We start from the raw sequence: 9,469 nt of genomic DNA, 5'->3' as shown, positions 1-9,469 counted from the left end.
TACTTTGTCACACCCACCGGTTTTTCATATCTTATCAAGATTCTAGGCTTCTGTGTTACACTATCAGCCAGTTCCTGGAGCCAAGTCGTTGATCTGCACTGGTGGCCTCACTAAGCCTCTGCAATGAGTTTCAGGAATTTGTTATCAGTAGGACTGATAACATCAGAAATCAGCTTCAAAACCCCTGAGACACCTACTCTGCTTCCCCTATGGATAGGGTTTGCTGGCATCCCTCTTACTGACCTTACCCAGGTTATCCCCCACAGCTTTCTTGAATTAGTTCATAAAATCAATCCCACTCATTGTTTGTTAGATTCCATTTCATCTTCTTTACTGAGTTGCTCACTGTCAAACTGCTACTGACAAGGCGAATAACTATAGGCTAGTTTCAACCATTTTTGTCTGAATTTGTCATACATATTATGGCTCAACAATTAATCAACCCTGTCAAATAAACTCTATGAACCTTTCAATCAAGCTTAGATTAAACTCCCACACAGCAATGTTGTGTTTTCACAGTTGTTAATGATATTTAAATGGTTTTAGATTCAGGGCTGTTTTATAGTCTAGTTTTAATGAATATTACAATATTGCATAATATTATATAGTGCTGCATTTAACCACAACATATTGGCCTGGTCTAGTTCTGACATTCGTAAAGCTACTTTCCTTGGGATCTCCACACTGGCTTCCTATTAAGTTAAGGACAGACTTAAAAATTATTCTATTGATTCACACAACCTTGACCGGTATCACATATATTTCTGACCTGTTCTCCACTGTGCACTCTCCGATCCTCACATACTGGTCTCGTACTCATTACCAGGCAACAAACAATAAGTGATGGGAGCTTTTCCTGTCATGCCCTAAAGGTTACACACTACCCTCCCCATTAAAACTGTGACTGAATGCCTGTCATTTTCTAAATCATGCCTTAAATCAGCACAATTGTTCACGAAAGCTAAATGGAATATAGAATCACAGATGAGTAGTATGATGTGTCGGTATTACTGTATTTATACTAACTTTTATAAAATCCAAATTTTACATTAAAGTTTACTTGGAAATTTCAAAAAGGCTTGTTTTTAGCTCACCTGGGATATAAGGTCAAAACCTTGAACTGTATCAATCCATTACAGTAAACAATTAAGTTTATGGTCTCTGTATGTATTTCAGTCTTTGAGCCACAGCTCTAACATAAAATCAATAAGTTAATTTAAAAAGTGATCACTATTTTCTTTGTGAGTGGGGCTGCTGATGACTTCACCTTAAAACATTTTCCTGTTGCATAACAAAAAAGTCTGAGCTAATTTGTTTGGTAAAGTGTGCATGTTCAGGAATCCATTCACTTTCTATTTTTCAGCCACTTCAAGACCAAGCTGAAAATAAAGAAGATGTTGCCCAGTAAATATCATTACTTCTGTTGTGGAAGGTTGTTTAATATATATTAACACCATAAGCGGTCAAAGCTCCAGTATGGAGGACATTTACAGCGCAGGTAAGAAGAGTTAAAAGCCAAAGAAGGGCCTTTTCTAGGTCACACCAGAGCTCACTGCATGTCAAAAGATGAATGGCAAGCGGGATGGGTCTTTGTCTCCAAGGAGCATGTCTGTACTTATTCAGTCAACCTCAGTGGGTGCAAGGGTCATTGCTGTGAGCTGAGATATAAAGACACAGTTTATGGGTATATTCATAAAAAAATAACGGGAGATTTAAAATAAAAAACATGTATACAGTGTCTTGCAAAGGTTTTCAGACCCTTACAGTTTTCACATCCTGATGCTTTTGAAGCTTGCAGTTATAACACTTTCAAGTAGCAATTTATGTCTGTTTGATATACAACCTGCTCCACACATTCACATAAAAAAACAAGAAAGAAGTAAGTGGATAATTAATATGAAAGACAAGTAGAAAAGTCATGATTACATATGAATTTAAACCCATTGTGGCACGCCTAAATTAATTTGCTGTAGGTGCACTAAATAAACTTAACTGAAATGCTTCTTTATGTGTGCAGTAATAATGGTTCTCTTGATTTAAAACACATCTCTCTGTGGTTCCTTGATCAAGTAGTGAATTTCAAGAAAAGACCCAACCATGAAGAGTAAGGAGTCATTCAATGCAAGATCAAAGAAGACGAAATTGAAATGTTTTGGTCTAAAAGCAAACTGTTATGTGTGGTGCTGACCCAGCACAGGACGTGCCCCAGTCAACACAATCCCACCTGTGGCAGAATCATGTTGTGTGGATATTTCTCAGGAGGGACTGGAAAGCTTCTTATGATTGAAGAAAAATTAATAGGAAGTACGGGCAAAGTACTAGTGTAAAACATGTTTTAGTTTACGAGACTTAAAACTGGGCCAAAAATCAACTTTCAGTAGAACAATGTTCCCAAACCCTAGGCCAGAGCTACACTGAAACTGCATAAACGTAGAAAGTGAATGTCCTGAAAGTCCTGACTTGAATCCTGCTTAATATCTTTGGGAAACTGTGTTGTCCATAAGTAAGAATCTTGAGGAACCTAAGAAAATCCGCCAAGAAGAATATGCAAAAATCACCCCAAGCCATTATGCAAAGTTGGTATCGACCCAAGAAGACTGCTCCCACCAAATATTGAGTTCACGGATCTACTGTATATACTTATGCAAACAATGTATTTAAACTTTTTTTACTTTGTTTTTGTTTACATTTGCTGTAAAGTATCTTACCCTTAGCAGTCTTCAGTCTGAGCAATCAGGTATTGTATAATATATTAAGTTTAAAAAATGCTTATTCATCATTTTGTCATTTCAAAAATATGATACCATAAGAATGGTATGAATACTTTTGGAAGGTGATGTATAAATCCTTTGACAATTTAAAATAACTTGTATAACATTTTTATATATTTTAAGATGGTAAAGCAGTGCAGCCATTTTTTGCTTGGTAAAGAATAAATTAAGTGATTTCAATAGTTAAGACTCTTCTTTTTAATGCAGGAAATGTTATTGTTTTTTACTTATAAATTACAATAATTAATAAATGGCCACTCTGGATATCAACAAACAGTTTAAAGATAACCCTTCATTATATGCAGAAATTAATTAACTAAAGGGCACACAACTGCAAGAGGTATGATTAATTACATTTCCAGCAGAAAGAATATATAATGGTTTGCAAGTCAGAGAAAACAAGTACAAACATAAAAAGTAACTCCTGACCAAGAGCAAAGTCAAAAGACCACATTTTTGAATTAGGAAAAAAACGTTTTCTTGAGCAAACAAACACCTGCATGTGTTTTTGCAGCTTGCAGGAGATGGTAAACATGATAAAGAGTGTTGGGGAGCATGAAAGACTTGCAAGTCCAGTGCACCGAAGTGCAACGAATACTGGTACTGTACCAGTAGACGCCTACTGGTGTTTTCCTTGTGTGCACATTTGAAGTAAATTAAATTAAAAGTAGTATGTTCATTAATAATAACAATTATTGAAAGTGCCTGCAGGAGGTTTTGTACTGTAATCTGATTGCATTAAGCAAAGACAGCAGTGTTGCAGCCTTAAACTTGTCAGGTCGCAGGAGCTATCCAAGAGGGGCCAGGATCTCTTCCTTGTCATTACTGTATATTTTTAATTTATGAGAGTTAAGAGCAGGCATTAGTCCCAAACGTCACATGTTTGCATTATTTTTAAAAATGCAAGACATTAATGTTGTGAAACCCCTTTGGTGACATACAGTACTGAAGAATTATCTTAAAATAAAAAAATGCCTTATCTAATGAGGTGCTGAGTGATCATGGCTTCCTCAAATAAAAATTGCTTAATGATGCGATTATCTTTCTTGTTTGCCATTCCACAATGTCTTCATTTATTTTGTTGTTTGCAGTGCAATTTGTATTCCTGTATCTGTGCTCTATTACTAAACAATGTGTGTATTGATTGTGTTTACTCTTGCATCTTAACACCATTAATCACCCTATGGACAGTCAATTGTGCTGAGAGTTTCACAGAAAATTTTCTGGCAATGTGGATTGGCTGACCTGCAGAACAGTGCACATGATTGGGGAGGTTGTCTGTGTAATGAAATGACTACACAGCCCAATGCCAATTCATTAGCAAAGAAAGTATTTGCACAATATGTAGCGGCAGGCACCTAAGCTAAGAATTCATGTGGAACTTTTCATGAGTATTAAACTTTGAAATATACTCAAAGCAAAGCGACAGCTGTCCCACCACCTAGCAGGATGGTCAGTGCTGCAATGAAAGACCAGATTGCTACTGAAAAAGTGGTGTTGGTGGTTCAATTGGAGGTGCTCTTCCTTTTGGACTGTAATGTTTAAACAAATGTCTCATTCTGGTGACCATTCTGGTCCTGATTTGGTCATTAAACATCCCACAGCACTTTTAGAAACAGTAGGGAACACCTGGCTAAAAGAGACCCACCCTTTAATTCCTCTGGTAAAGCAGTGTCTCACTTCCGCTCCACATGAAATTTGCAGCCAGGCTACTGTTCTTAACCTCAGCAGAAGATGCACTTTATTGAGTCCCATAACGTCCCCATCCTAGATTAAATCATATTTAGGTAATTAGGTATGAATAATGATAAATAAATACAAATAATTATTCTTATTAAATTTTAAATTTTTATATATTTATTAAATGATAGAAGATCAAATCTAACTTTATAAAGGAACTATATATATTTTAAATGTTTGGATTTGCTTTTTTTCACATTTTGTCCTTCAAATGCAATTGTCACCACGTCCTACCACTATGGCCTTTGTATAAAAATGGCTTCCAACTCGTATGCTACAAAACCCAGCGATCCAGTGACAGGTTACAACATTAGATCATAAGAAAGCTTAAGAGAGGAGCTATTCAGACAATTTTTAGTAGACAGTTAATTAATCCAAGGATCTCAACCTACCATTTCATAAAATGGAACAAGTAAAGGTTAATTCCAAGATGAAAAGAGTAGAAAAGAAACACAAATTTTCTGGCTGTGGAGCCTTCTTTTGGTGTCAAACCTTTACTTGTTCCTTTGCAGCCTACGCATGCTGACGCAGCTACCCACCTGAATTATTTCTTAAAATGGCTTGGTAGCTTGTTCCAGTCCTTCCATTTTAAATGCACTTTCCTGTAGTTCCCAATGTCTCCTAAGTCTCATGTTCACTCTAATATAATCTGACCTTGTCAAGGCCTTTGAGGATTCTGAATACTAGTATCAGGTCCCCTCATGCAGTGCACTCAGTACTAAAAAGGTTCTGTTCCTTCACCATGTCTGTGTAGGACCTTTCCTTAAGTCCTAGAATGTATATGATTGTTTTTTTTCTGGGCTCCAGAATAAATCTGGATTTCAGAAGGTCTCTGACCTCTTGTCCAACCAGCCCCAAGTTGAAAACAATATCAGCTGGAAAAGAAATGGTGGATGGCTTAGCCATTCGTGCATCAGCTGTAATCAGGAATCTGGGAGTCACACTTGATCCTCCCCTGTCTTTTGAGCCCCCTGGAAAAGTTTTATTAAGATTTTTTTCACCTTATAAATATTGTGCACATTAGGCAATTTCTATCAATTTGCGATGGTGAGTGCTTGATTTATGCATTTATAACATCAAGGCTTGATTTCTGTAACTCTTGACACTAATGGGCTGCCTAACATCTTTTCTACAAGTTGCAATATGTTAGAAAACTACACCTAAACTTCTAACTAATACCAGACCTCGGCAGCACATCACTCCAACACATAAGACTCTACATTCGTTACACATATATATGTATAGTAGTTCAGGTGGGTAGCTGCGTCAGCATGAGTAGGCTGCAAAGGAACCAGTAATAGGTTTATTCCATGCTGAAGAAAAGAAGAAAGAAAACACAACGTTTCAGCGGTGGGCGCTTCTCCAGGTGTGAGAAAGACAAGGCAGTAAGCAAAGGTAATGTAGCGGGAGAACAAAGGCTGGGAGAGAGGAGGACTGATAGGCGGGAGCAGGGGACAGAAGGAGAGGCCAATCAACAGGTGTGAAGTCAGAATAGGTGTAGAGAGGTGTGAAATGAAACTTCCAATGAATGGAGAAAATTTCGAAGAGTAGTCTGTCGTTAAGAGAAGAGGAAAGGTGTGATCCTAGCTGCGGGATAATTTTGGTTTCGGTAGTCTTTCTGATGTATGAGTTCGGAAAACCATGTTTGAGAACACAGACGGAGAGATTAGAGTGGTCATGGCCGTCAGAGGTGAAATGAGAAACAATGGGCTTGGAGAGATCTTTAATCTTCACAGCCCTGACATGTTCTCTGAAGCAGTCTCTGAGTCTCCTTCCTGTTTCTCCAATGTAGATGGCTGGGCATTTACTGCAAGAGATACACTAAATAAGGTTGCTGGAGGTACGAGATGTCATCTGAGTGATCCGGAATTGTCCTGAGAGGCCTTGAATGAGTGTGGTGTTAGATGTGTACTTGCAGGTGATACAGCGAGCTCTGTTGCAAGGGAAGGTGCCTGGTGTGGATGGTTGCTGAGGGCGGTCAAGGGAGCTGTGAACAAGAAGGTTGCGCAGATTAGGTGATCGGCGATATGAGATGATGGGGCGGTCAGAAAAGAGAGCCCCAATGGAGGGATCATCCTGTAGGATGGAAAAGTTTTTGTTAATAGTCCTGGGGATAGGAAGTGTGTTGGGGTGGTAATGAAGCACCAAAAGAATGGGGTTTTTTCGACGGGAGTTCCTGATTTAGTTGATGGTCCGGGGGGTGTTTTTGGCTCGGGCAAGGACCCTGTCAATAACACTGCTGGGGTATCCTCTGTTGGTGAAAAAGAGTACATTTTGAGGGTTTGGTTCTGGAAGTCGATTTCGTCACTGCATGATCGTCGTAGCCGAAGGAACTATGAAAAGGGGAGAGAGTTTTTAGTGTGTTTGGGGTTAAATGAGCTATACAGGAGATAGCCGTGTGAATCCGTGGGTTTGTAATAAACCGAAGTGGAGAGTAGGTGATGGAGAAGTTGATGTCTAGAAACAGAAGAGTAGTGGAAGATATGTTAACCGTATATTTGAGGGACGGGTGGAACTGGTGAAATGATGCAGGAATCACTCAAGCTGGTCGTTGGAGCATGTGGTGGCACCGACGCAGTCATCAATATATCGCTTGTAGAGGTCAGGGACATAGCCAGTGTAGGAAGCGAAGAAATGTTCTTCTACCCAGTCGACAAAAATATTGGCATAGCTGTGTCCCATTCTGGTGCCCATGGCAACTCCACTTACCAGTTTGTTAAAAAGGTTATTGAAAGAGAATGCATTCAGTGTGAGGACCAATTCTCCAAGGGGTACCAGGGTGTGGGTAGGTGGATCACGCACTGTGCGTTTGTCCAGCATGTGCTTGAGGGCTGTAAGGCCGTCATTATGGGGAATGACGGTGTAAAGAGATGTGATGTCCATGGTAAAATGTAGCATTTGGTGCCCTGAAATTGGAAATCATTAAAAAGTTGGAGCGCGTGGTTGGTGTCTTTGATGTATGAGGAAAGATCTTCAACCAGCGGTCTCATAAGGCTGTCGAGAAAGGCTGAGATGTAAGTAGTCGGACAGTTGCATGCTGATACGATGGGGCGTCCAGGGGTGTCCGGTTTGTGGATTTTGGGGAGGAGGTAAAATTGAGATACCTGTGGATGTTCCATGATGAGCCGGTTTGCCTCCTGGGGGAGCTCATTACTGCTGATGAGAAGGGAAATGGTGGATACCACTTCCTTTTGGTAGTCAGTGGTAGGGTCCTGTTAGAGAGGGAGGTAGGCAGAAGTGTCAGTTAGTTGTCTAGAGGCTTCAAAGATATATATGTCCTTATGCCACAACAGCGCCTCCTTTGTCCGCTGGTTTGATGACGATATCATCTCTTTTGCGGAGAGACTGGAGCGCCTGATTTTCTCCTTGGGTGATGTTGAACCTGTGTTTACTGGGTATAGAGAGTGCTTTGGGAGCTTGATTGATAGATAGATAATACTTTATTAATCCCGTAGGGAAATTGATGATTGGTGCATTAGTTAATGAAATAATCGACTGGTGGAAAACGGCCAGAGGGGGGAGTCCAACAGCTCTGTTTGGGATTAATGCCGGATTCAATAACCGGATTGTTGTCGGCTGCCTGTGAAGAGGAATTGTCAGCAAAATGTGCTCTGAGACGGATCCTGTGGTAAAAGTATATATACAGTATAAGGTCAACATATAATATATATATTGCCAGGTGGAGCTGCACATTGGTGGTGGTGGAGGGGTGCCCCATTACCTGTAAAGCGCTTTGAGTGCAGTGTCCAGAAAAACTCTATATAAGTTATATGTCTTGTTATTGGCTTTTCAGGCTTTAAAAATCTGGCTCCACCATACAGTACATCTCTTAACTTCTTCATGTTTACCCTCACTTTGCGAGGCTCAGTCGGTCTAACTCGGTCACTTGAGTCCGGTCCTTTGCTAGCATGTAACTTTCTTTGTGGATTCACTATTTTTTTACCCTGGCCTGACCTCCTGACCCATGTTTTCAGATAAACATCTACTTGTACTATTGAGTTCTGAGGATTTGGCATAGGGTCCTTTTTCCAGCTCATAATAGCCTCTACTTAGGATTATTTCTTGATGATAATATTTACACCACTTTCTTGATTCATAATTAACCTTATGAAGGTATCAGAACAATTATTATGGGTTTCATTAAGATTCTTACTGCCATGAAGCAAACAGCTTCTCCATTTCTTAACAGAGGAAAGTCTTTATTTATATTGAGGATACAAATATGGTTTGCTATATTAAGAAAATTAATTAAACTCTGCTATTTGTAAACAAATGTTTAATACTTGAAAGTGAAGCAACCTCATATTTCAACATATTAAAGTTCTTCCTAATGAAATATGAAATCCCTTTGACAACTTATAATCACATACTGTATTGTCAGTTTTGAGTGTGTAGTTTTGCCAGTTTTACACTGTAACCTTGTTCTACATGAAGATATACAGTATGAACAATCAGCAGATAAAAGGACTCTGTTCCTATCAAGCTATTTTAATCTGCAACAGCCATGATCATTGCTAATGACTGTTTTTGAAATAGTGCATTTGAATTTTATAACTTAAATTAATTTATTATGTATGAAGGCATTTTGATACTTCATAAAGCACAATGCTACAAAATAAAATCAGGGTTACTCTGTATCTTCCTACTGTGGAATACTAATTATTTAGCAAGCTTGTTTACACATGGTCACCTAATAGAAAGCTAATGTGTCTTAGATTCTTTATTGAAATTAAAATCCAAGACAGGAAAAAAAAAGGACAAAAGCTAATTTAACCAGTAACTGCACCCTTTCCTGGAGTTAACTGGTGCTGCACGTACTGTACTGTAGCTTGTTCATGATGGAACATAGACTGAAAGATAACACAACCACAAAAAGGGGAAAAAGATTTTTATACCACAGACACTGATGTCAGTTCATGAGAAACTGAAATCAGGAAATGGCCAGAAGGCCATGTTTG

Source organism: Lepisosteus platostomus, chromosome 8 (assembly GCF_059453375.1).
Source record: "Lepisosteus platostomus isolate fLepPlt1 chromosome 8, fLepPlt1.hap1, whole genome shotgun sequence".
Lineage (NCBI taxonomy): Eukaryota > Metazoa > Chordata > Actinopteri > Semionotiformes > Lepisosteidae > Lepisosteus > Lepisosteus platostomus.
This window is presented reverse-complemented; position numbering follows the sequence as displayed.